Raw genomic sequence first — 25,993 nt, 5'->3', positions numbered from 1 at the left:
TTTACTTCGTTAAATGTATGCTTTTTTGACAACTGCTTTAATCTGTCTTTTGCTGCTGCATCTGACTGCTGTTTAGCTGATATACTGGTAAGGACAGCTGATTTTCGTTTCTTTCTACCTCTTGTTGTTTTACTTGCACCAGTCATAGAACATGGCCAAACTTTCACAGGATGTGCAATTTCTGTCTGCTGATCTTGCCTGACTTCCAGTATTCTCCACAATCATCTGCACGTTTGCTAGCATCGTCTCCCCAGTAAGTCATAGGCTGTTTGTTACTAAATTGGTAAAGGTCTGTCCTTTGCATTTGATGACAAAAACTCTTGGTCAGTAAATACGTTTGAACTGAAACGTTCAATACCACTGATACTTAAGTCTTTCAAGATCTTAGAGACAGTAAAATGCAAAGGATATGCTATCCCTACAAGGCTGCAATGTCTTCTATGATGATTCTGTGAAGTTACTCGTCATTTTCATTCATCAGCAGCTTTCTGGGGATAACTGAACTTGTCCACCTAACCCCATACTTTATTGGTACAGTTAACACCACCTTCACTTTATCAAAAACCTTCAAAATAGTGGGAGAACGGCTTCGTGCACACTTTATATTTCATGAAGTATCATAAAGCAATAAACACCGAATTTAACTCACAGAAATAAAGTTCTACACTATTGGTAATTTGTAATTAAAATTTTAGGAAAATTTGTTAGACGTGAGAGAAATATACTCTTACCGCTGGATTTCATATACAAACACACACACACACACACACACACACACACACACACACACACACACTCACACGTATATATATCTCAGAGTAACCATGTAAGTTCAAATAGTACTTCCAACCAAAGTTACCAACTTTATGATGCGAAGAAAATAATTTTCCCTCTTGAATAGTTAATTAGTGTAATGGTCCAATTAACCCCAAGGTTCAGTTAACCTCAGCCCCCCTCGACAATCCAGCTTTTTCACGTATGTCACCTTATTGGATCCATGTGTTCTAATATTTCATGAATATTTAATTGTGTGAAATCTTTATCGTCTTCTGTTCGCCCAAATGTGACATTAAGCGTCAATGTTCTGTTCTGTTGGACTTCTTTACCGACTAGTGTGGAGTAGTCTAACATGCTGTTCGTAGTCACTCAAGAATTCTGCAGATTTATTTGCGCGCATTTAAGTTACTGTCATGGATTTTGCGTAATGTTTAGAGAGATTGGCGCAGGAAGGCCTTTTGATCATTTGTTTCCTGCTGTTATTTTATGATAAGAGCTACGAGGACGCAGTTTTGTATTCTGCTTCCTTCAATCTTGTTAGTGTCAATCTTGTATCTTTTGACTTGATGAAGGCTTAAGTTTTCGTAAGTCTTATACATTTTTGCTGATGGGCAACAATTATTAGTTTACAGTTTCTTATGTCCTTTATGAACAACATGAATTTTTATGTTGATAAAGTATCTTCATCTGGTTGTTCATCTGAAATTTCTAATGCATATTTAGAATTTTGATCCTCAGAGTCATCTCAGTGTTCTGCTGTGGTGGGTTGGAGAGACTATGATTTGACACTGTGGAACAGAAGTTAGGATTTGCTACGGGGTGCCTTTGCTTCATTTTAAAAATCCCTGTTAAATGCTGCTTGTGACGGGGTCGTTCCCGGCTACGGGAAAAAAGGACTAAGTCAAAATTGGATCGTTGCTAACTTGAAATTAAACTGCGACTTATCGCGGCTTACGAATATTACACGATCACGTGTAATGCAATTGAATTATGATATGCTTCTCTTCTTCTTAAGTTGCCAATCCTAAGATTGATTTGCAGCAGCTCTCCATTCATATTATGGCTGCTGATACTTGAGAAATCTAATTAGATCTTTAATGAAGTGGTTTCTCCTTGCCTTCTTCATTCTATGCCGTTGGCCATCATGTGGCTCTTCCGCCTTTAGAGACAGTTTCCCATCCCAAGGACAAGAGAGTGCCCTGCCTCTACCTGCTCATCCGCCCTCCTAGGAGGCCGTTTCGCTTGGTAGAGGGTGTCTCCTTATTCCGGGAGATACTCGGTCGCCATATCCTCGTTAGTGGTAACAGGGTGTACCGTGCAGCAATCCTTGGCTGCAACTCGTGAAGGTGAGGTTGGCATTTGTATGGAGAGGCTGTTTGAGACGCATCACATACCTTACACCCTAGGATATGCTTATGTTAGAGTAATGATAAACTATAGGAGCGTCGAAGACAACAGAGACAGAAACAAAGCATAACTCAGCTTTTGTGAGGCGTTCATGGCGGAGTTTCGATCGAGGTCGAAGTACAGCAAAATTTATCAACTAAGCTTCTCTGCTTATTTTGTACCGTAATATACTGTAAAAAAGGTACAGTTTGACAGTTCTTGACAACTAAACTGTATCCATACATCCATACGTATTATAAAAATAGATGTACGTATATATGTATATACATATGTGTGCTCCATATCACCTCCTAAACAACTGGAGCAATTTCAACCAAACTTGGTCTGGAAAGAATCGCTGTGGTGATAAGAGCCACAGCATATCCCATCAAAGGGTTAGGGATGGGGATGAAAAAGCATTGTAACCCACGACGCGCGAGTACCCATACTTAACTAATCCAGTATTTGAGAATGAGAGTACTTAGAGATCTAACTCAAAACTTTACGAAACTTTCTATCGCTGACGACCCCCAGAAAATTGCGAAAGGAAAAAAGTATATCGCACATTAAACATGACATTTTAATTTATTTCTTCTTTACCATTAACTGTAACAAATTTTGTAGATAGTATTCGCAAATATCACTGAATGTACCAGTAAAACAGTATTATTGTTCGAACCTAGTTCAGGAGATATTACGTCACTAACACTGAGATGTGTGAAAAACTGCCGCATCATGCAAGACGTTTAAGTTTATTACTTCGTTTAGTATGTCGCTGAATGTACCTACAAAATATATCATTTTACGACACGTAGTTCAGGAAATATGATGTCATAAACACTGAGATGCGTAAAAAACTGCCGCATCAGGCATGACTTTGTAATTTATTACTGCTTTAGTACTAACTATTGTCACAACACATCCCGCAGACAGTAGCCACATGTGTCACTGGATGTACCCGCAAAATTATATCATTCTACGGCACATAGCTCAGGTGACCTGTCGTCATAAACATTGAGATGCGTGAAAATGAAACTGCACAGCGAAATTCGCTGGGGATGCAGGTCAAATATGTGTACAAATATGTGTGAAATATGTTAAATAAATGTGAAATATTTTTAACATGAACATACGTAGGCAAAGCCATGGGTGAAAAGCTCATCTTAAATCCCTGGAGCTAGTGCAATCAAGTTTCGTGCACATGCTAGGTAAAAACTGAAGAGAAATACTGTGAGGTAAGAATCACCAGAATTCTTCCATGTATACAAAAAGGTATCAGATAGATTATATAATGGTAAGACAGAGATTTAGGAACCAGGTTTTTAAATTGTAAGACATTTCCAGGGGCAGATGTGGACTCTGACCACAATCTATTGGTTATGAACTGTAGATTAAAACTGAAGAAACTACAAAAAGGTGGTAATTTGAGGAGATGGGACCTGTATAAACTGACTAAACCAGAGGTTGTACAGAGTTTCAGGGAGAGCATAAGGGAACAATTGACAGGAATGGGGGAAAGAAATACAGTAGAAGAAGAATGGGTAGCTCTGAGGGATGAAGTAGTGAAGGCAGCAGAGGATCAAGTACGTAAAAAGATGAGGGCTGGTAGAAGTCCTTGGGTAACAGAAGAAATATTTAATTGATGAAAGGAGAAAATATAAAAATGCAGTAAATGAAGCAGGCAAAAAGGAATACAAACGTCTCAAAAATGATATCGACAGGAAGTGCAGAATTGCTAAGCAGGCATGGCTAGTGGACAAATGTAAGGATGTAGAGGCTTATCTCACTAGGGGTAAGGTAGATACTGCCTACAGGAAAATTAAAGAGACCTTTGGAGAAAAGAGAGCCACTTGTATGGATATCAAGAGCTCAGATGGAAACCCAGTTCTAAGCAAAGAAGGGAAAGCAGAAAGGTGGAAGGAGTATATAGAGGGTCTATACTTGAGGACAATATTATGGAAATGGAAGAGGGTATAGATGAAGATGAAATGGGAGATACGATACTGCGTGAAGAGTTTGACAGAGCACTGAAAGACCTGAGTCGAAACAAGGCTCCGGGAATAGACAACATTCCATTAGAACTACTGACGGCCTTGGGAGAGCCAGTCCTGACAAAACTCTACCATCTGGTGAGCAAGATGTGTGAGACAGGCGAAATACCCTCAGACTTCAAGAAGAATACAATAATTCCAATCTCAAAGAAAGCAGGCGTTGACAGATGTGAAAATTACCGAACTCTCAGTTTAATAAGTCACAGCTGAAAAATACTAACGTGAATTATTTACAGACGAATGGAAAAACTGGTAGAAGCCGACCTTGGGGAAGATCAGTTTGGATTACGTAGAAATGTTGGAACACGTGAGGCAATACTGACCTTACGACTTATCTTAGAAGCTAGATTAAGGAAAGGCAAGCCTACGTTTCTAGCATTTGTAGACTTAGAGAAAGCTTTTGACAATGTTGACTGGAATACTCTCTTTCAAATTCTAAAGGTGGCAGGGGTAAAATACAGGGTGCGAAAGGCTATTTACAATTTGTGCAGAAACCAGATGGCAGTTATAAGAGTCGAGGGGCATGAAAGGGAAGCAGTGGTTGGGAAGGGAGTAAGACAGGGTTGTAGCCTCTCCCCGATGTTATTAAAAAAAAATGGTTCAAATGGCTCTGAGCACTATGGGACTCAACTTCTGAGGTCATTAGTCCCCTAGTACTTAGAACTAGTTAAACCTAAATAACCTAAGGACATCACAAACATCCATGCCCGAGGCAGGATTCGAACCTGCGACCATAGCAGTCTTGCGGTTCCAGACTGCAGCGCCTTTAACCGCACGGCCACTTCGGGCGGCCCGATGTTATTCAATCTGTATATTGAGCAAGCAGTAAAGGAAACAAAAGAAATATTTGGAGTAGGTATTAAAATCCAGGGAGAAGAAATAAAAACTTTAAGGTTCGCCGATGACATTATAATTCTGTCAGAGACAGCAAACGACTTGGAAGAGCAGTTGAACGGCATGGACATGGTCTTGAAAGGAGGATATAGGATGAACATCAACAAAATCAAAACGAGGAAATGGAATGTAGTCGAATTAAGTCGGGTGATGCAGAGGGAATTAGATTAGGAAATGAGACACTTAAAGTAGTAAAGGAGTTTTGCTATTTGTGGAGCAAAATAACTGATGATGGTCGAAGTGGAGTGATATAAAATGTAGACTGGCAATGGCAAAGAAAGCGTTTCTGAAGAAGAGAAATTTGTTAACATCGAGTATAGATTTAAGTGTCAGGAAGTCGTTTGTGAACGTATTTGTATGGAGTGTAGCCATGTATGGAAGTGAAACATGGACGAGAAATAGTTTGGACAAGAAGAGAACAGAAGCTTTCGAAATGTGGTGCTACAGAAGAATGTTGAAGATTAGATGGGTAGATCACGTAACTAATGAGGAGGTATTGAATAGGATTGGGGAGAAGAGAAGTTTGTGGCACAACTTGACTGGAAGAAGGGATTGGTTAGTAGGACATGTCCTGAGGCATCAAGGTATCACAAATTTAGCATTGGAGGGCAGTGTGGAGGGCAAAAATCATAGAAGGAGACCAAGAGATGAATACACTAAGCAGATTCAGAAGGATGTAGGTTGCAGTAGGTACTGGGAGATGAAGAAGCTTGCACAGGTTAGAGTAGCATGGAGAGCTGCATCAAACCAGTCTCAGGACTGAAGACCACAACAACAACAACAACAAGAATCACCAGCTTTCTGTTGTGGTGTGTGTGATAGCGTGGAAAGAGAATGAGGAGGAGGAAGAGATGGACAGAAAGCGTGTATGTGTGTGTGTGTGGGGGGGGGGGGGGGGAGTGAGAGGGGTGGGAAGGAGGAGATGCGTACAGATAGGTGGGAGAAGGAGATAGATAGAGAGAGGAGAGGAGAAGAAGTAGGCAGATGGGCAGAGATAGGAAAGAGGAGGAGATGAACAGGAAGAGGAGAGAAGAGGATATGGACAAAGAGAGAGGAACGAGGAGACGGACAGAAAGAGGAGAAGGAGAAGATGGACAATGGTTTTACAGGAGGGAGGAGGAGATGGAAAGAGGAGGAAGGAGCAGATGGACCGAGGAGGGGAGAAGCATATTGACAGAGAGATGGACGGGGGAGATGTGCTGAGAGTGGGGGTAAGAGAAGGTGGGCGGAGAGAGGAGATGGAAGAGATGGACAGATAAGTGATAATGGAGGAGTTGGACAGTGAGAGGGGGGGGGGGGGGGAAGTATATACCTTGGCAACACTGGGTATTCAGCTAGTTTACTATAAACGCTGTGAATACACGATAAATTGTGAATTCTGGTTTTCTTTCGTATATCTGTCGACTGGCCAGTCGTTTAGAAGCCTAGCGACTTTTCTTGTTGGAGCTGCAACTGTTGTGAGATAACTAACGTTGTATGGGAATACTGTCAAATTATGAAAATTAAATTTGCAGTCATCGAGGGTTTCAGAAAAATAATGGTTGACTACAGTATTTGTGATTTTTCTAACTGCTTGGGAGGTGTAGGAAGAAACGGTCGAACTGTTTGGTCTGCCCATTCCGGTTCTCTGCTCAGTAACTACACACATAATGCTCTATTGTGTTACTAGGGTTCGTTGATGCTAATGGTAAGTTCATAAATACTACTGTTACATCTACATCTACATCTACATGACTACTCTGCAATTCATATTTAAGTGCTTGGCAGAGGGTTCATCGAACCACAATCATACTATCTCTCTACCATTCCACTCCCGAACAGCGCGCGGGAAAAACGAACACCTAAACCTTTCTGTTCGAGCTCTGATTTCTCTTATTTTATTTTGATGATCATTCCTACATGTGTAGGTTGGGCTCAACAAAATATTTTCGCATTCGGAAGAGAAAGTTGGTGACTGAAATTTCGTAAATAGATCTCGCCGCGACGAAAAACGTCTTTGCTGTAATGACTTCCATCCCAATTCGCATATCATATCTGCCACACTCTCTCCCCTATTACGTGATAATACAAAACGAGCTGCCCTTTTTTGCACCCTTGCGATGTCCTCCGTCAATCCCACCTGGTAAGGATCCCACACCGCGCGACAATATTCTAACAGAGGACGAACGAGTGTAGTGTAAGCTGTCTCTTTAGTGGGCTTGTTGCAGCTTCTGAGTGTCCTGCCAATGAAACGCAACCTTTGGCTCGCCTTCCCCACAATATTATCTATGTGGTCTTTCCAACTGAAGTTGTTCGTAATTTTAACACCCAGGTACTTAGTTGAATTGACAGCCATGAGAATTGTACGATTTATCGAGTAATCGAATTCCAACGGATTTCTTTTGGAACTCATGTGTATCACCTCACACTTTTCGTTATTTAGCGTCAACTGCCACCTGCCACACCATACAGCAATGTTTTCTAAACCGCTTTGCAACTGATACTGGTCTTCGGATGACCTTACTAGACGATAAATTACAGCATCATCTGCGAACAACCTAAGAGATCTGCTCAGATTGTCACCCAGGTCATTTATATAGATCAGGAACAGCAGAGGTCCCAGGACGCTTCCCTGGGCAACACCTGATATCACTTCAGTTTTACTCGATGATTTGCCGTCTATTGCTACGAACTGCGACCTTCCTGACAGGAAATCACGAATCCAGTCGCACAACAGAGACGATACCCCATAGGCCCATGATTAGAAGTCGCTTGTGAGGAACAGTGTCAAAAGCTTTCCGGAAATCTAGAAATACGGAATCAACTTGAGATCCCCTGTCGATAGCGGCCATTACTTCGTGCGAATAAAGATGCTTTCTGAAACCATGCTGATTACGTATCAATAGATCGTTCCCTTCGAGGTGATTCATAATGTTTGAATACAGTATATGCTCCAAACCACTACTGCAAGCCGACGTCAATGATATTGGTCTGTAGTTAGATGGATTACTCCTACTACCCTTCTTAAACACTGGTGCAACCTGCGCAATTTTCCAATCTGTAGGTACAGATCTATCGGTGAGCGAGCGGTTGTATATGATTGCTAAGTAGGGAGTGGTTATAGAAAACAAAAGGATGGTGGAATATTTAGATTCTCAGCTTTTGTCCTGCATTTGTCAGAGGGAAGACGAGAAATTCCTGATGATAGTGTTTTGACAAACTGTGCGTACGAGGGGACTTCAGAGAGTAAGTTACACATTGTAACGCCAAATAACTTTTAGTGAATGCTCACTACGCTTCAAAGTGACACAAATACAGGGCAATATTTTTCTGCACATTCAACAAGTCTCTGCAAACGACGGTCGGAACGTTCTACTAACCGTCAAATTCCTCGACGATAGAAATCCGCTGCTTGGTCATGAAATCGTATGAGAACCGCTGTATGAACGTCCTAATCGTTGGATAATCTCTTCCCCCTCCCCCTCCCCAGAAAAGTTGCCGAAAAGGTGGAAATCGCTTGGTCCAAGATCCAGACTTCTCGATCAGCATCACCACGTCTGTGCGGCCGTACGTTGTTGGCTGGACGCAACATCGCATTTCGTTGATAGAACTGACGATTTGTCCACCAAGTATCATACTGTCTCGCGTACTGTGGAGTACGTTTCCAGCTGCCTTGCCATTTCACTCACAAGCTGTGATGTACCTGTTATCCGCACGGCGGCAGGACTCTAACTGCAGGAAATTCAGAAAATGTTCTCTCTGCTGACAACGCTACACTCTTGTTGCGACGTGGTCTCAGCGTGGGGCAACTTTCTGAAGTGCCTACGTATTATTATTGCAGGAAATGAAGTTTATACACTTTTAACCAGTCTAATAAACCTAACGGAAAAAATCAGATGCTGACGAAGGACCACTGAATGTGCCTTTGACATAATGTATTGTAAATGGAGAATATTAGACGTTCAATAGAACAATGGACGGTATTGTTAAATGCCTTTGCTTCTTAGATAAATTAATAATTGACAATGAAAGTATTGAACATTATCTTCTCCTTCTTCTTGCATCATGGTCTAGGCCATAAGTCTGTTCCATCTTCTAAGCATCCAGTCATGTTTTTCTTGGTCTTCCTACGGATCTTGTATCTAAAGGTCTGAAATTTAAGGCTTGTTTTGGTAGTCTTGAATCTGATATTCTTTGCAGATATTCTAGCCAGCTTTGTAGGGTAGATTTGATCTTCTCATTTGTAGCATTTATCCCAAATTCTACTCTTACGTCTTCATTCATTAGTCTACATAATCTTGCACATTTCTTAACTCCTCTTACAAATTTCATTTCTGGTACTTGAATTCTACTTTCTTGTTTTTTAGTAATTGTCTACAATTCACTTCCAAATAGCAACGCTGCGCGAGTGGCCGCGTGGTTCGAGGCGCCATGTCACGGATTGCGCGGCCCTTTCCGCCGGAGGTTCGAGTCCTCCCTCGGGCATGAGTGTGCGTGTTGTTCTTATTGTTCTTAGTGTAAGTTAGTTTAAGTAGTGTGCAAGTCTAGGGACCGGTGATCTCAGCAGTTTGGTCCCTTAGGAATTCACACACACACACACACACACACACACACACACACACACAAATAGCGATGTGGCGGTAGCCACGAACTCATAAAACTTGGTTTTTGTGTCTTGTCTCACTTTATTTCTCAATGTTCTATTGACTGTTCCTCATATCATTTGACATTTCTGCAGTTTGTTGTCAATGTCGAGTTCATTCTGGTAGCTTATAACATTTCCCAGGTAATTGCAGTGACTAACTTGTTCAGTGGTTTCGTTTCGTATTATGATTTTAGTCCTTAGCGATTCTGTTCCTTTGAGAACCATCATTTTTGTTTTTGGACCAGATATTTTCACATTACACTCATTAGAAATTTGGATCAATCTATATATGGACCTTCGTAGCGAAGTCTCGCTATCCTGCGCAATTGCGAGGTCATCTGCAAAAAGAATCATATTAAGAAAAATTGTCATATGATAATCTCAAGCTCGCATCAATTTGTTGCTTGCATGTTTCAATAGTATCGTCAATGTGCTCGTATATATTAAGAAGTGTGGGTGATAAGCTACACCCATATTGGACCCCTCGGTTTACCGGTGTGTCTTCTGATATAGCACAGTTAGTCTTTATTCTTATATTTGCACTTCTATATAAGATTTCTCTATATAACCTCTATATAAACTTTATTATTTTTTGTGGATATCCATTCTCGTCTAATATGTTTCATAACATTTTCCTATCTGCAAGCTCAAAGTCTGTCTGTAACTGCGATGTACTCTCTTTGCTTTTCTATAAATCTAGTGTGTGGAAATATTATCAGTACAGGATCTCTCTTCTCAGAAACCATTTTGTTCTTCAAGTAACAGTTATTTGGCAATAATTTGTAGACGTTGATTTATTATCTTGGCGTAAATCTTATACGTTATGCCTGTTAATGTTATACCACGTAATTACTTCATTCATTTCATTTACCTTTTTTTAAAGATAGGCATGACATCTGCAACTGTCCATGATTTTTGGAATTTGGCGTCAATGCCAGCAAATATTCTACAAATAAAAAATCTAAGCTTTAAAAGTAATCCCCTGCATTTCAGTAACTCTGCACTTATGCCGTCTGGTCCTGTTGCTTTCCGGTTTTTTCTTGTATTCAGGGCCTCGTTTAGTTCTTGTGCAGTTATGAGATCGTCGTCATATGGTTTATCCATTTCAGGGAGTCTTCTTCTAATTCTTGGTTTTTATTATTTCAGAGCTGTTTATAATGTGCAAGCCATTTTTAGTTTGGTTTGACATTTCGATTTGTTGCCTCTTTTTCTGTAGACTGTCTTCCATGGATTTCGTATTCAATTTTCCTCATAAAGTTATTCCACGATTCTTCATTTGTTTTCCTGACAATGGGTTTTACTTTATTTCTTTTCTGTCTATATTTTTGTTTCGCAGATTCTGTTTTCACCTGTAAAAATACCTCATATGCTCTATGCTCGTTTCTTTTCCTCAACTTATTTGCTATATTTTCATTCCATGTTACATTATCTTACAGCGAAAACAACTTCACAGTCAATAAATGTATCACCTGACCAAGCTTCCGACGTAAATATTCGCTGTTTCTTCAAAATTTACCTTTGTCGAAATCCAGTGTTGCTTACTACAATTATTGTATGAAAATAAACTTCGTCACATGGTGTGATATTATCAATATAACAGTAACTTCATTCCAAAATTTGTCAAAAGGAACCAAATCATGGCGAGTTTTGTCTTTCTGGATCGGCAAAGCTGTCCTCCTAAGTAGTTCTCTAAATAAAGTACCGACATCATACTTGATACCAGCGAAGGAAATTCAAGCAGGCACCATGATCCTCTTGCCGCTGCTCCGTTACTAAACGCGCTGTTAGCGTATTGGCTATACAGGATGTTTGACTACTACAGGTACGCCCGAAAGGGGCGAGTAGAGGACAAATAATCCTAATAAACATGGACCCAGGACCAATGGTTTCCCACATACGACGTGTGCCCAAGTGCAGTCTAACCAATGTTACCACACTGCTAATGTGTAAGGCTACATTTATTTCGAAAAACCGCAAGTGAGGCGTAAATTACAAAGTAATGAACTGCCCTGATTTGTTGTTATCATCATTCCGGATACCTAAAACTTGGTAAATAGTGTTTCGACAACAAATGTATCGGTCGCGGCTAACCAATACCATGGCCTTCAAGGACACCAACTTCTGCCCGTTGGATTTCTTTTGTGTGGGGATATTTCGACTCATTGCTCTACTACGGACTAATGGCCAAGTAGACCTCGTATCTCCACACACGTCGTCACGATTGCGTTTAATCGGCGTGAGAGTGTCACAGAAATGCTCAATAAACTGAAGTTGAAGACATTATAAGAGAGAAGTTACATACTGAATCAAGCTGCCATCATGAGTGAGTTAGAAGTAGATATCCTCGGAGTAGTGCAGCAACTTAGATCCCTTAATAAAAGCAAGTCTTTCGGTCCAGACTGTACATCAATTAGATTCCTATCACAGTACGCTGATGCAATAGCTCCTTACTTACAATCATATACAACCGTTCGCTCGACGGAAGATCCGTATACAAAGACTCGAAAGTTCTACAGGTCACACCAATATTCAAGAAAGGTAGTAGGAGTAATCCGCTAAATTACAGGCCCATATCAGTAACGTCGATATGAAACAGGAATTTGGAAGGTATATTACATCGAATAGAACGGTCTATTAACACACAGTGAACACGGATTTCGGAAACGTCGTTTTGTGAAATACAACTAGCTCTTTACTCACACGAAATAATGAGTGCTATCGATAAGGGATTTCAAATTGATTCCGTATTTCTAGATTTCCAGAGGGCTTTCGACAGCGTACCTCACAAGCGGCTTGTAATCAGATTGCATGCTTATGGAATACCGTCACAGCTTTGCGACCAGATTTGTGATTTCCTGTCAGAGAGGCCACAGTTCGTAGTAACTGATGGGAAGTCATCGAGTAAAACAAAAGTGATTTCTGACGTTCCCCAAGTTAGTGCCACAGGTCCTCTATTGTTTCTTATCTGTATAAACGATTAAGGGGACAGTCTTAGCAGCCGTCTTGTTTGCGGATGATACTGTCGTTTATCGTTTAGTAAAGTCATCAGAAGATCAAAACAAATTGCATAACGATTCAGAAAAGATATTTGAAAGGGAATCCGTTAAACATCGGTTGCACGATAAATTAATCTGATCTAAAGGCCGTAAATGTAACTCAGTATCTAGGAATTACAATTACGAACAACTCAAATTCGAAAGAACACATAGAAAATGTTGCGGGGAAGGCGAACCAAAGACTACTTGTTGTTACAGAACACTTAGAAGATGCAACAGACCTACTTAAGAGACTGCCTACACTATGCTTGTCCGTCTTCTTTTGGAGTACTGTTGTGCAGAGTGGGTCGTTACTAGAAAGGATTAACGGAGCACATCGAGAAAGTTCAAAGAATATATAATCGAGAAGTAGGTGAGGAAAAAAAAAAAAATGGTTCAAATGGCTCTGAGCACTATGGGACTTAACATCTGTGGTCATCAGCCCCCTAGAACTTAGAACTACTTAAACCTAACTATCGTACGGACATCACACACATCCATGGCCGAGACAGAATTTGAACCTGCGACCGTAGCGGTCACGCGGTTCCAGACTGAAGCGCCTAGAACCGCACGGCCACACCGGCCGGCCCAATTTTCTCGTTCGAATGCGAAAATATTTTGCTGACGCCGACCTACATAGGGAGAAACGATCATCTTAATAAAACAAGGGAAATCAGAGATCGCACCAAAAGATATATGTGTTCGTTTTCTCCGCGCTCTTCAGGAGTGGAAAAACAGAGAATTATTGTGAAGGTGGTTCGATGAACCCTCTGCCTGGCACTTGAGTGTGATTTGCAGAGTAGCCATGTAAATGTAGACGCATCAAAGAGAGGTTCACTTGTTAAATTTTAAGAACGATTTAAAACAAATCAGGAAACCTACTTCCACGTGACATCATGTATAGTGTATTGTGGGGCAAGAAGATGAAGCTGCAGAAAAGAAGTAGCATGGTTGAGTTTTAGGTTGCAGCCTCTAGGTGTCACAACTGTGAAAGTTATGGAGGAAATGAAATCGAGCCACACATCGGTACTTTTCAAAAGACCTGCACGGAGCATAATTCTCAATTCTGCGAGCATTCATAATAGCAAAAATACAACATTTTTACCCTATTATTTAAATAAACTCAGAACTTTACCATGTTGACTCCTAGTCATCAGATTGTTAAGACATAACATATTGCCCTTTCATCTATGATCTGAGGCAATGTCGCGGTAAAAGTCTTACTTATGCTAAACTATAGTTTCTTTAGATAACATCGTGTTTTTCCCTACCGAATGTGGCCAGCTGTGGACTGCGAAGAACATAATGCTTCTTTGGCCTTTCTTTTCCTCTCTTCGCAGAATCTCTTCAGTCTTTCACTTCTTTTCTTTCTCTCCTCCTCGGAAACGTAATGTGTGAACCTCCTTGTTAGCGGTTTCTCTTCAGATGTTTGTTGAACTTTGAATTCTTCTCTGTTTTGGGTCATCTCTGGTGTAATACCAGTTTCTTGTGCATATCTTTCGACTTCTTCCATCCACTTAGTGCTGGAGTTAAGTGATGTAATGTAACCGAAGATCTTTTTGCTCAGTCGGTGTTCGTCCATTCTTGCTAGGTGTCCATAGAATTTAAACCGCCGTTTCCACATTGTGAACATTAATTTTTCTGTGTATTCGTAGAACTCCTTGGTTTCTTCTATTCTTCCAAGTTCCATCAATAGTCTTCTGAGGTCCCAGAATATTCCTGAAAGTCTTCCTTTCCTTCTTTCAAGTTCTTCTAATTGTCCCTTTTTATTCGGAACAACACACTCAGAAGCGTAGAGTCCTTCTCGTTTTATAACAACTGACAGTGAGTTATAGTGCCTGTTTTTGGCCTTGTAGGATCTCGCTCGTTTGTTGCACCTGTTCCGTCTCAGTTTGTAGGCAAGGTGTAGATCAATTTTTTAGAACAACCATATGCTGTGATTTTTTTCACCATCGAAATGTATAATAAAACAAACGGAGAAAGAAAAGAGTGTGTGTTTGATATCAAACTGGCAACATTTTTATCAGCTGTGACCATTTTGAAACACTGCCTCGCGGAGTTATAGGAAATGTGAGAATAGGAAAAAGGTAATGGGAAGAACGAAAAGAAGAAAATTGTTGAAAACTTTATAGATGTCTGCAAAAAAATAAAATCACGCAGGAAACAGACGTGAATCGATGTGTTACGTTTAAAAAAAGGTGGCAAGATAATACAATAGCTTCCACAATTCAGAAAACAGTGTCACAATACATCAGAAAATATAAATCAACTGGCACAGAAGTTGGCTGTGTTCTTACAACAGCAGTGTTGCACAGTTGTAAAAGTTTGATTAAGTAATTACAACCTCTACAAGTTTGTCGCAGTTTGGTTTCCGAAATTGTAGAAGTACAGAGTTAGCCATTGTAGAGCTTATAAAAGTGGTACTTAATGCTTTTGACAATGATGAGTGTATCACAGGCATACTTTCTGATCTACCCAAGGCTGCTGATATCGTTGACCATACGATTCTGCTGAGAGAACTACACTGGTCGCCATTAAAACTGCAACACCTTGGAGGCGGCATGCAACAAACGTCAAATTATATGAATGCACTGTGTTGTTCTTTCGGGCATGTCCGAAAGAACAGACTCCACGCGGAATCCGCAGTTGTGATACACATTGTGTAAATTGAAGGTCGAGGGGAGAGGAAGGAAAGGGAAAGGAAGGGACTACTGGTGCCAACTGCGTCGGGACTTGGTGAGGAATCAGCGGCGACCAGTGAAAATGTGTGCTGGACTGGGACTCAAACCCGGAATCTCCTGCTTACTAATCTGTTGCGTTCACCACTGTGCCACAAGGACACGCGTTTACTGCAGTCGCGAGGACTATCTCGGCCACGCCTCTCGGCCGAAGCTCACTCGTACCTAGCGCCACCTATCTGGAGTCCCCATCCATGTCTTCCATGCCCGCTACTTTGAGATTCCAGCAGGAGGTCGGACGTAATTGTGCATCCGTATTGAAGGTTGTGAAGTCATCACCCATCAAGGCGAATCAATTATACGAATGTGTGGCCGGCCAGTTTGGCCGAGCGGTTCTAGGCGCTGCAGTCTGGAAGCGCGCGACCGCTACGGTCGCAGGTTCGAATCCTGCCTCGGGCATGGATGTGTGTGATGTCCTTAGGTTAGTTAGGTTTAAGTAGTTCTAAGTTCTAGGGGACTGATGACCTCAGATGTTAAGTCCCATAGTGCTCCGAGCCATTTGAACCATTTGAACGAATGTGTGGTGTCTGCCTTTTTCGGATAGGTGGCACTAGATGGGAATGTGGGTCGCCCAAGAGGCCTGTCCGAAAAAGCAGACACCATGCATTCGTGTAACTGATTCGCCTTGATGGGTGATGACTCCACAACCTTCAGTACGGATGCACAATTACGTCCGACCTCCTGCAGGAATCTCAAAGTTGTGGGCATGGAAGATGTGGTGGGACTCCAGATAGGTAGGGCTAGGTAAGAGTGAGGGTCGGTTGAGAGGCGTTCAAGAAAGTCTTCACAACTGCAGTAAACATTGTGTCTGGGTGGCGCAGTGGTCGAAGCAACTTAATTAGGAGATCCTGGGTTCGACTCCCGGTCCAGTACACATTTTCACTCGTCGTCACTGATTTCGCATGAAGTCCTGATGCAGCTGACATCAATAGTTCCTTCCCTTTGGTTTCCTTTCTTCCCCCTCCACCTGCAACTTATATAAAATGTCAAACTGGCATGAAGTGCATTAGGTTCTTGAATATGAAAACATTATTATTTCAGTAAAACCACACAAACTAGGTAAGATTAAGACCATCTACATTCTGTGTATAAGGAAAGAAGATTTCTCATTCAGAAACTCCATTTGACTAATGGTTGACTATGAGAAGATCGTTGTATGCGTTGTGTAAGTAGGAGGAACGTCGTTCCATAAAAACACGGGAGAACTGCCGTAAGTCAGTAACATCTTGCCACAATATTTCGGCACAAAGTCTTTTGGCCAGCTTCAGGTAAGTACAGCTGGAGAAGTACTGGCGAATACGCGCTGAGCTCTGCTATTTAAAGCCAAAGGGGGCTGCATTGCGCATGCGCTGCGCATGTACTGTTTAGCGTGCGCGTTCACAACTCCGTGCACTGCGCCTGGCGCCCTCCGCGGTGAAAACTTGGCATTTCGATATCAGATCGCTCTTCATCTTTATACCGATAACTATGTTGACTACGAAGTTTCTCTACAATGGCATTCCAAGCGCAATTTAACTGGTAGCCGCTATCTCGATTGATAAGAGTCTCGCTGCCTGACAATTTTATTTCTATGGATTCATTTATAATTGAACTCCAGAAATTTGATGTTTGAGTCACAATTTTTGTATCATTGTAATTCATAGAATGGTCAGTAGAAATGCAATGTTCAGCTTGGAATCCCATTTTAGAGAAACTTCGTAGTCAACGTAGTTATCGGTATAAAGATGAAGATCGATCTGATATCGAAATGCCAAGTTTTCACCGCGGAGGGCGCCAGGCGCAATGCACGGAGTTGTGAACGCGCACGCTAAACAGTACATGCGCAGCGCATGCGCAATGCAGCCCCCTTTGGCTTTAAATAGAAGAGCTCAGCGCGTATTCGCCATCTCCGGCGGTACACCGCAAGGTTACCGCCCTTCGATTGTGCCATTCCAGCACTAATCGAAGTGCTAGGTGTTCCAGGTGCGAGCCAGCCAGCCAGCCAGCCAGCCAGCCAGCCCAGCCGAACAGAACCGTAGCGGTCCAGCAGCGGCAGCGGCAGCGGCAGCGGCAGCGGCAGCGGCAGCGGCAGCGGCAGCGGCAGCGGCAGCGGTCCCGGTCCCGGTCCCGGTCCCGGTCCCGGTCCCGGCCTGCAGCAGCGGTCCCGCCGGCAGCAGCCAGCCAGCCAGCCAGCCAGCCAGCCAGCCAGCCAGCCAGCCAGCCAGTCCTCCAGCAGCAGCAGCAGCGGTCCAGCCAACAGTAGCGGAAGCAGAAGAAGAAGCAGCAGCAGCAGCCCCAGCCCCGGCCCCGTCCGCGGCAGCAGCAGCAGCAGCAGCAGCTGCGGCGTTGCTGCCCCCCGCCGTCGCCGTCGCCGTCCGACCCAGGTCTTCGGCCGTCTTCGTCTTCCTCCGTCTTTGTCTTCGTCTGTCCCCAGTTTGTGTCCTTTCCTTCGCGTTCTGTGCGTTATTGTTTCTCCCTGTCGTCATGTCCGCCGCCACCGCCACCGCCACCCCCACCGCCACCGCCACCGCCACCACCACCGCCATAGTCTATACTTCCCCTTCCGCCGCCTCCACCACTATAACATGGTGTGCCCAGTCCCACCCCCCTCCTTCCATCCCACCTCTTCTCACTCTCCCTTCGCCCTCGCTCTTTGTCGCCCCCTCTCCAGCTACTTCCTCCCGCTCCTCTCGTTCTGATCCTTTCCCTCCACTCCCCCAGCCTGTCACTGCAGCTCCGGCTCGGGTGGTGGCCCGTCGGGCCACTGTCCATGCCCAGATCTCCCCGTCGCCTTCGCCATCACCGCCGCCACCGCCATCGCCACCGCCATCGCCATCGCCACCGCCGCCGCCGCCGCCGCCGCCGCCGCCGCCGCCGCCGCCGCCGCCGCCGCCGCCGCCGCCGCCGCCGCCACCGCCACCGGCGCCGACTGCTGCGTCCACGCCGGCACCTGTCCCTTCCCACCACCTCCCTATAGCTCCCGTCCCTCATATCACCACCCGCCCTTCTGCCGCCATTAAACGCCCTAGTGGCACCACCACCTCCTCTGCTCCCAAAAAGGCCCCGCCCCGTCCTCCTTCCCCCCCCCCCAAGATGCCATGGATGTCTCCCCCACCTGGCCCTGCTCCCTCCGCCTCCTCCTCCTCCTCCTCCTCCCCCTCCCCCTCTCTATACAAATATCTCCTCTCCCGTCCCGATCCTGCCCTTCTCGAGGCCCGGAATCTCTCCCTCCACCTCCGCCAACACTTCCCTGGTGCCCCCATTTCTCTCCTCACTTCCAGACGGGATTCTGTTCTCATCTCCTCCCCCAGCCCCACCCTCCATACTGACATCCTCTCCCGCCTCACCATCACCCGTTTTGGCCCCAACGCCTCCCTCACCCCTGCTCCTTCTCCGTCTCCTACCCGCCAACCCCAACCCCCGCATCACCCGCCAACCCTCACCGCCGTGATCACTCGGCTCAGTCCGTCGATCACGGAGGAGGAGGTGTTGGCGGAGCTCAAGGCACATCCCATGCTGGAGGTGCAGGCGGTCTGCCGCATTTTCAACTCGGCCGGCCCCACTCGCCTTATGCGGGTTTTCTCCGAGGACGCCCCCTCCATTGACCGTCTCCTGAAGGAGGGTGCCCTCCTCTTCCACCAGCGCTACAAGGTCGACCCCTCCCGTTCCCCTCCTCAATCCCTGCACTGCCAGAGGTGTCTGCACTATAATGCACACCCAACAGCTGAGTGCCACGAGGCCCCCACCTGCCCGCATTGTAGGCAAGCGCACTTCCTCCGGCAGTGCATCCCTCCTGCAATACCTGCAATCTCCCCCATCCCACCTACTCCCAAAAGTGTAAAGCCCGACCCCCTCCGACCACTCCTGAACTCACCGTCCCTGTCCGTCCCCTGGACGCCCCCACCCCTCCTGGCAATTCCCTTCGTCCCCCTCCCACCGCTGAGGACACCATCAGGTTCCTCACCATTGTCCTTCAAAATGTTCATCCCTTTCAGCGCCCCCACACCCTCCAGCAGATCTCCCTCGCTGCCCGTTCCATATACCACCTCAAGATGTACGCCACCTACTCCAACAACCAGGCCCATTTCACCTTCTCCCGTCTTGACACCCTCGTCTAAATCCCTGTCATGGCGCGACAGCAACGTATCCTTTTCAACAATATCCGCTCCCTTCCTGCCAACAAGAACCTTTCCCTGCACACCCTTGCCACCCACCGCGTGGATGCCTTCCTCCTCAATGAAACCTTCCTCCAACCTCACCACTCCATCCACACCTCACCCTATCTCCTCCACCGCTCCGATAATCCCCTCCCAATTGCGCGTGGCGGAGTTGCCATTGGTCACCACCGCCAGATCCCCGTTCGGCTCCAACCTCTCCTTCCCGACCCCACCGAACACCTGATCCTTAGTCTCTTCTTCCCCGGCCTTACCGTTACCTGCGCCACCATCTATGTCCACCCTAACGCCCCTATTCCCTTCGACTTCCTCTCCCACATTGACCGTCCCTTCTCCTCCTACGTGATCGCCGCCGACCTCAACATCCATAGTCGTTCCGCCGCCCAATTACGGTGGTGGCATCGGTTCCTCTCCTCCCTTCAAGGCGACCTCATCCCCATCCCCCAGCACACCCGTCCCGAATCCAACTCCACTCCTGATGTTATCCTCTCCTCCCCCATCCTCCTTGGCCGCATAAGGGTGGATGTCCTGGAGCCTATTGGTAGCGACCATCTCCTTGTCCTCCTCACCATTTCAGATGGTCGTCGCCCCCACCCCGACCCTCATAATGACCCTTCCCCTAAGTATACCCATGACTATTCCCGAGCCGACTGGAATGCCTATGGGATACCCTTTCCACCCAGGTCGATAGCCACTCCTTCCCCTACCACCACCCTGACGATGTCACCCATGCCGCCTCCTTTCTCCAGCAGACCTTGTCTGAGGCCGTGGAGGCCCACGTGCCTACTGTCGCCATCCACCCCCACCGTCCTACCTTACCCCCACAGGCCATCCTCCTCCTCCATGAATCCTGTCGTATCTACTGTGCCTTCCTCCGCACGCGTGACCCGGACACACTACAATGCCACCGGCAACTCCAGCGACACATTCGTAATTTGCTCGCGGCCAAGAAATGCCGGGACTGGCGACAGACATGCACCCGTTTAAATGCTACCTTACCAATCAACTTGTCCAAGTTCTCGTCGGCCTTCCGTCGCCTTACCGGAACTAAACCCTCCCCCTATTACCCTCTTCTCCATGAAGATCACCCTTTCCCTGACACCCTTAGTAAGGCCAATCACTTTGCCTCCTACCTCTCCGGTGTATTTTCCATCCCCAATGATCCCCAGTTCGATTACTCCCTTTTCCCGGATATCCGCGATCGAACTGAACCTCTGTCCCTCCCCTTGCTCCTGGTTTCCAGTACTTGGACAACATTGCACACACGGAACTCAATGCCCCTATCACTACACAGGATCTCATTGATACACTCCGCACAAAACGCAACACCGCTCCTGGTCACGATCGTGTCACGTACCGTCACCTTCGTGAAGCTCCTGTCTCTTTCCTCTCCACCCTGGCCAGGCTCTGCAATGTAGTCCTGTCCACCGGTTACTACCCCGACCTGTGGAAAACCTCCTGTATCCTCATGTTCCTTAAACCTGGCAAACCGCCGTCCGCCATCTCCTCCTACCGTCCCATCAACCTTACCTCGGTCTTCAGCAAGGTCCTGGAATCTATCCTCACCCGACGCCTCCACCAGCATCTCTGCCAGCACCGCCTCCTTCCCGTTACCCAGTGTGGCTTTCGGCCGTCCTTCTCTTCCGACGACCTTCTCTTTCACCTCACTCATCTCCTTTCCGAACAGCTTAATTCCCGTCGCTCCACAATCTTCCTCTCCCTGGATCTCGAACGTGCATATGACCACGTATGGCATTCCGGTCTCCTCTTCAAACTCCAAACCTTCGCCCTTCCCATTAACTACGTCCGTCTGATCGGCTCCTTTCTCTCCCGCCGTCCTTCCTATGTCACCATCCATAACACAGATTCCTACACCTTTTTCCCCTCTGCCGGTGTGCGCCAAGGCTCCGTCCTCTCCCCCCTTCTGTACCTTTTGTACACGGCGGACATGCCGCCGCCGTCACCCCCCGTCCACCTTCTCCAGTTTGCCGATGACACCGCCTTCCTTGCCCTTGGCCCCACCCTACAGCGCTCCCAACACCTTCTCCAATCCCATCTTGACCGGTTCACTGCTTGGTGCAACCAGTGGTTGCTCAAGGTCAATCCCTCCAAAACCCAGGCGATCATTGTAGGCAAAGCCACCCCTTCCTTCCGCCTCCTTGATTTCTACATCACCGTCTATGGCTGTCCTATCGCCCTCACTCCCACCCTTAAGGACCTTGGCGTCACCCTCGACCGTCGCCTCTCCTGGACTCCCCATCTCCGGACAATCCAAGCCAAGGCACACTCCCAACTCAGTCTCCTCAAGGTCCTCTCCTGCCGTACGTGGGGTCTGGACCCCTCCACCATCCTCCACACCTATAAATCCCTCATCCGCCCTATCCTTTGTTATGCCCATCCGGCTTGGATCTCCGCCCTCCCTACGCGGATCCTGTACGATCTCATCCCCTTCCCCCACCTCCTCCTTTTCCTTGAAAGGATACAGATCCTGTACACCTCCCGTAAACTCGATCCTCCTCACCCGCTCATCTCCCCGATCCTCTCTCACCCCCACCCGCTGCCGCGCCTGTATTCCCACGTCCCACCCGGTCTCCATCTCTCCACCCTCCTTACCCTCTCCCAAGGTGGGTTCCGCCAGCTCCCCCTCCCTGATGATGTCCTCCTCCCCTCCATCTACCCCTCCTATCAACTTTGACCCTGCCCAACCCCCCACTTCCGGTGTCCTTTGCTTTAGGCACCCTCCCTCCCTTCTCTCCCCTTCCCCTCTTCCCCCAGGCTGCCCCTCCCCCTTCCTGCCTCCCCCCTATCTCCCCTGCCTGTGGCTTCTCTGCTCTCCCCTCTCCCACTCCCCTTCCTCCTTCTCCTCTCTTGGCAGGTCCCAGGACTCGCACACGCATAGTGAACATTCGCGTGCCGGAGGTCATCGCCATTAGTGTCTCGTGTGTGTGCCTTTGTCTGTGTTTAGTGTTTGTTCGACGAAACGCCGCCACTGTTCACGTGTACCATCGCCATCATCCCTGTTTTGTGCGCTGTGTCGACTAGTGTCAGTGATGTTTTCTCGCCAGGCGTGAACGGCTCCGTGTTTTTTGTTTTTTGGTGTCTACATTGTTTTGCCCGCCATTTTTGATTGTATTCTCTGTGTCCCCTCTATTTATTACTTAATGTAATTCTCAAGGCTGAAGAGCGGCGTACTCAGCTGCTGACAGCCCGCCTTGTGTAAGGTGATAAAAATTACAATAAAGAAAAAAAAGCGTATTCGCCAGTACTTCTCCAGTTGTACTCACCTGGCCAGAAGACTTTGTGCCGAAATATCGTGGCAAGATGTTACTGACTTACGGCAGTTCCCCCGTGTTTTTATGGAACAATCAGTACGCCAGGAAAATTTCAAACATCACATCAGGAGGAACGTCATTTATCATGTGATGGTTTTCGACATCAGCAGGATTGTGGCCTGTCCAGACTGAGGTTTATTGTTCTTTGATATGGCTGCTCAAATTTGGTCAAAATCCATGATTGCCATATAAATACTGATTCGATAGATTAGGAGGGCCGTACCCAGCACCACGCATGAACTCAGCAACTCCAAAAGAGTGCCCGAGACCATAGATATACCAGGCTGGAGATAGTCTGTTTTCCGGTTTTGATTAAGTTACATGTCCTTCTGTCATGCAATAGTGAGACTTTCTCCTTGTTTTTCTTGAGTGATGCGAGCTTTTGTATTAAAATGGGGCGTAGATGATTGCAGAGATCAAGCCATTCCTGTAATAATGTAAACTCAATTAATTATGTAATGGTCTGCATGTTGTACTGGGCTGGAGAATTATCCATATCTTGGCAAGCCATTGGAACAAGAAACAATATGGTACTCAGGGGGAGGTGGCCCCAAGGGACAACTTAACTGGGGATCCAAAGAGCTGTGTCGGGATCACAAGGAGGTTCATCCCTCTGGAGAGCCCAGTCCCAGAGGTCAGCCATCACTCGGCAGCGCATTGTGCAAAGGCGTCACTTTGGTACAGTTGTTGTTGTTGTGGTCTTCAGTCCTGAGACTGGTTTGATGCAGCTCTCCATGCCACTCTATCCTGTGCAAGCTTTTTCATCTCCCAGTACCTACTGCAACCTACATCCTTCTGAATCTGCTTAGTGTATTCATCTCTTGGCCTCCCTCTACGATTTTTACCCTCCACGCTGCCCTCCAATACTAAATTGGTGATCCCTTGATGCCTCAGAACATGTCCTACCAACCGATCCCTTCTTCTGGTCAAGTTGTGCCACAAACTTCTCTTCTCCCCAATCCTATTCAATACTTCCTCATTAGTTATGTGATCTACCCATCTAATCTTCAGCATTCTTCTGTAGCACCACATTTCGAAAGCTTCTATTCTCTTCTTGTTCAAACTATTTATCGTCCATGTTTCACTTCCATACATGGCTACACTCCATACGAATACTTTCAGAAATGACTTCCTGACACTTAAATCAATACTGGATGTTAACAAATTTCTCTTCTTCAGAAACGCTTTCCTTGCCATTGCCAGCCTACATTTTATATCCTCTCTACTTCGACCATCATCAGTTATTTTGCTCCCCAAATAGCAAAACTCCTTTACTACTTTAAGTGCCTCATTTCCTAATCTAATTCCCTCAGCATCACCCGACTTAATTAGACTACATTCCATTATCCTTGTTTTGCTTTTGTTGATGTTCATCTTATATCCTCCTTTCAAGATACTGTCCATTCCATTCAACTGCTCTTCCAAGTCCTTTGCTGTCTCTGACAGAATTACAATGTCATCGGCGAACCTCAAAGTTTTTATTTCTTCTCCATGAATTTTAATACCTACCCCGAATTTTTCTTTTGTTTCCTTTACTGCTTGCTCAATATACAGATTGAACAACATCGGGGAGAGGCTACAACCCTGTCTTACTCCCTTCCCAACCACTGCTTCCCTTTCATGTCCCTCGACTCTTATAACTGCCATCTGGTTTCTGTACAAATTGTAAATAGCCTTTCGCTCCCTGTATTTTACCCCTGCCACCTTCAGAATTTGAAAGAGAGTATTCCAGTCAACATTGTCAAAAGCTTTCTCTAAGTCTACAAATGCTAGAAACGTAGGTTTGCCTTTTCTTAATCTTTCTTCTAAGATAAGTCGTAAGGTCAGTATTGCCTCACGTGTTCCAGTGTTTCTACGGAATCCAAACTGATCTTCCCCGAGGTTGGCTTCTACTAGTTTTTCCATTCGTCTGTAAAGAATTCGTGTTAGTATTTTGCAGCTGTGACTTATTAAGCTGATAGTTCGGTAATTTTCACATCTGTCAACACCTGCTTTCTTTGGGATTGGAATTATTATATTCTTCTTGAAGTCTGAGGGTATTTCGCCTGTTTCATACATCTTGCTCACCAGATGGTAGAGTTTTGTCAGGACTGGCTCTCCCACGGCCGTCAGTAGTTCCAATGGAATATTGTCTACTCCGGGGGCCTTGTTTCGACTCAGGTCTTTCAGTGCTCTGTCAAACTCTTCACGCAGTATCGTATCTCCCATTTCAACTTCATCTATACCCTCTTCCATTTCCATAATATTGTCCTCAAGTACATCGCCCTTGTATAGACCCTCTATATACTCCTTCCACCTTTCTGCTTTCCCTTCTTTGCTTAGAACTGGGTTTCCATCTGAGCTCTTAATATTCATACAAGTCGTTCTCTTATCTCGAAAGGTCTCTTTAATTTTCCTGTAGGCAGTATCTATCTTACCCCTAGTAAGATAGGCCTCTACATCCTTACATTTGTCCTCTAGCAATCCCTGCTTAGCCATTTTGCACTTCCTGTCGATCTCATTTTTGAGATGTTTGTATTCCTTTTTGCTTGTTTCACTTACTGCATTTTTATATTTTCTCCTTTCATCAATTAAATTCAATATTTCTTCTGTTACCCAAGGATTTCTACTAGCCCTCGTCTTTTTACCTACTTGATCCTCTGCTGCCTTCACTACTTCATCCCTCAAAGCTACCCATTCTTCTTCTACTGTATTTATTTCCCCCATACCTGTCAATTGCTCCCTTATGCTCTCCCTAAATCTCTGTACAACCTCTGGTTTAGTCAGTTTATCCAGGTCCCATCTCCTTAAGTTCCCACCTTTTTGCAGTTTCTTCAGTTTTAATCTACAGGTCATAACCAATAGATTGTGGTCAGAGTCCACATCTGCCCCTGGAAATGTCTTACAATTTAAAACCTGGTTCCTAAATCTCTGTCTTACCATTATATAATCTATCTGATACCTTTTAGTATATCCAGGGTTCTTCCATGTATACAACCTTCTTTTATGATTCTTAAACCAAG

The sequence above is a fragment of the Schistocerca piceifrons genome, chromosome 4, assembly GCF_021461385.2.
Source record: "Schistocerca piceifrons isolate TAMUIC-IGC-003096 chromosome 4, iqSchPice1.1, whole genome shotgun sequence".
In the NCBI taxonomy this organism is placed as follows: Eukaryota; Metazoa; Arthropoda; class Insecta; order Orthoptera; family Acrididae; genus Schistocerca; species Schistocerca piceifrons.
Note: the sequence above shows the minus strand (reverse complement) of the source record.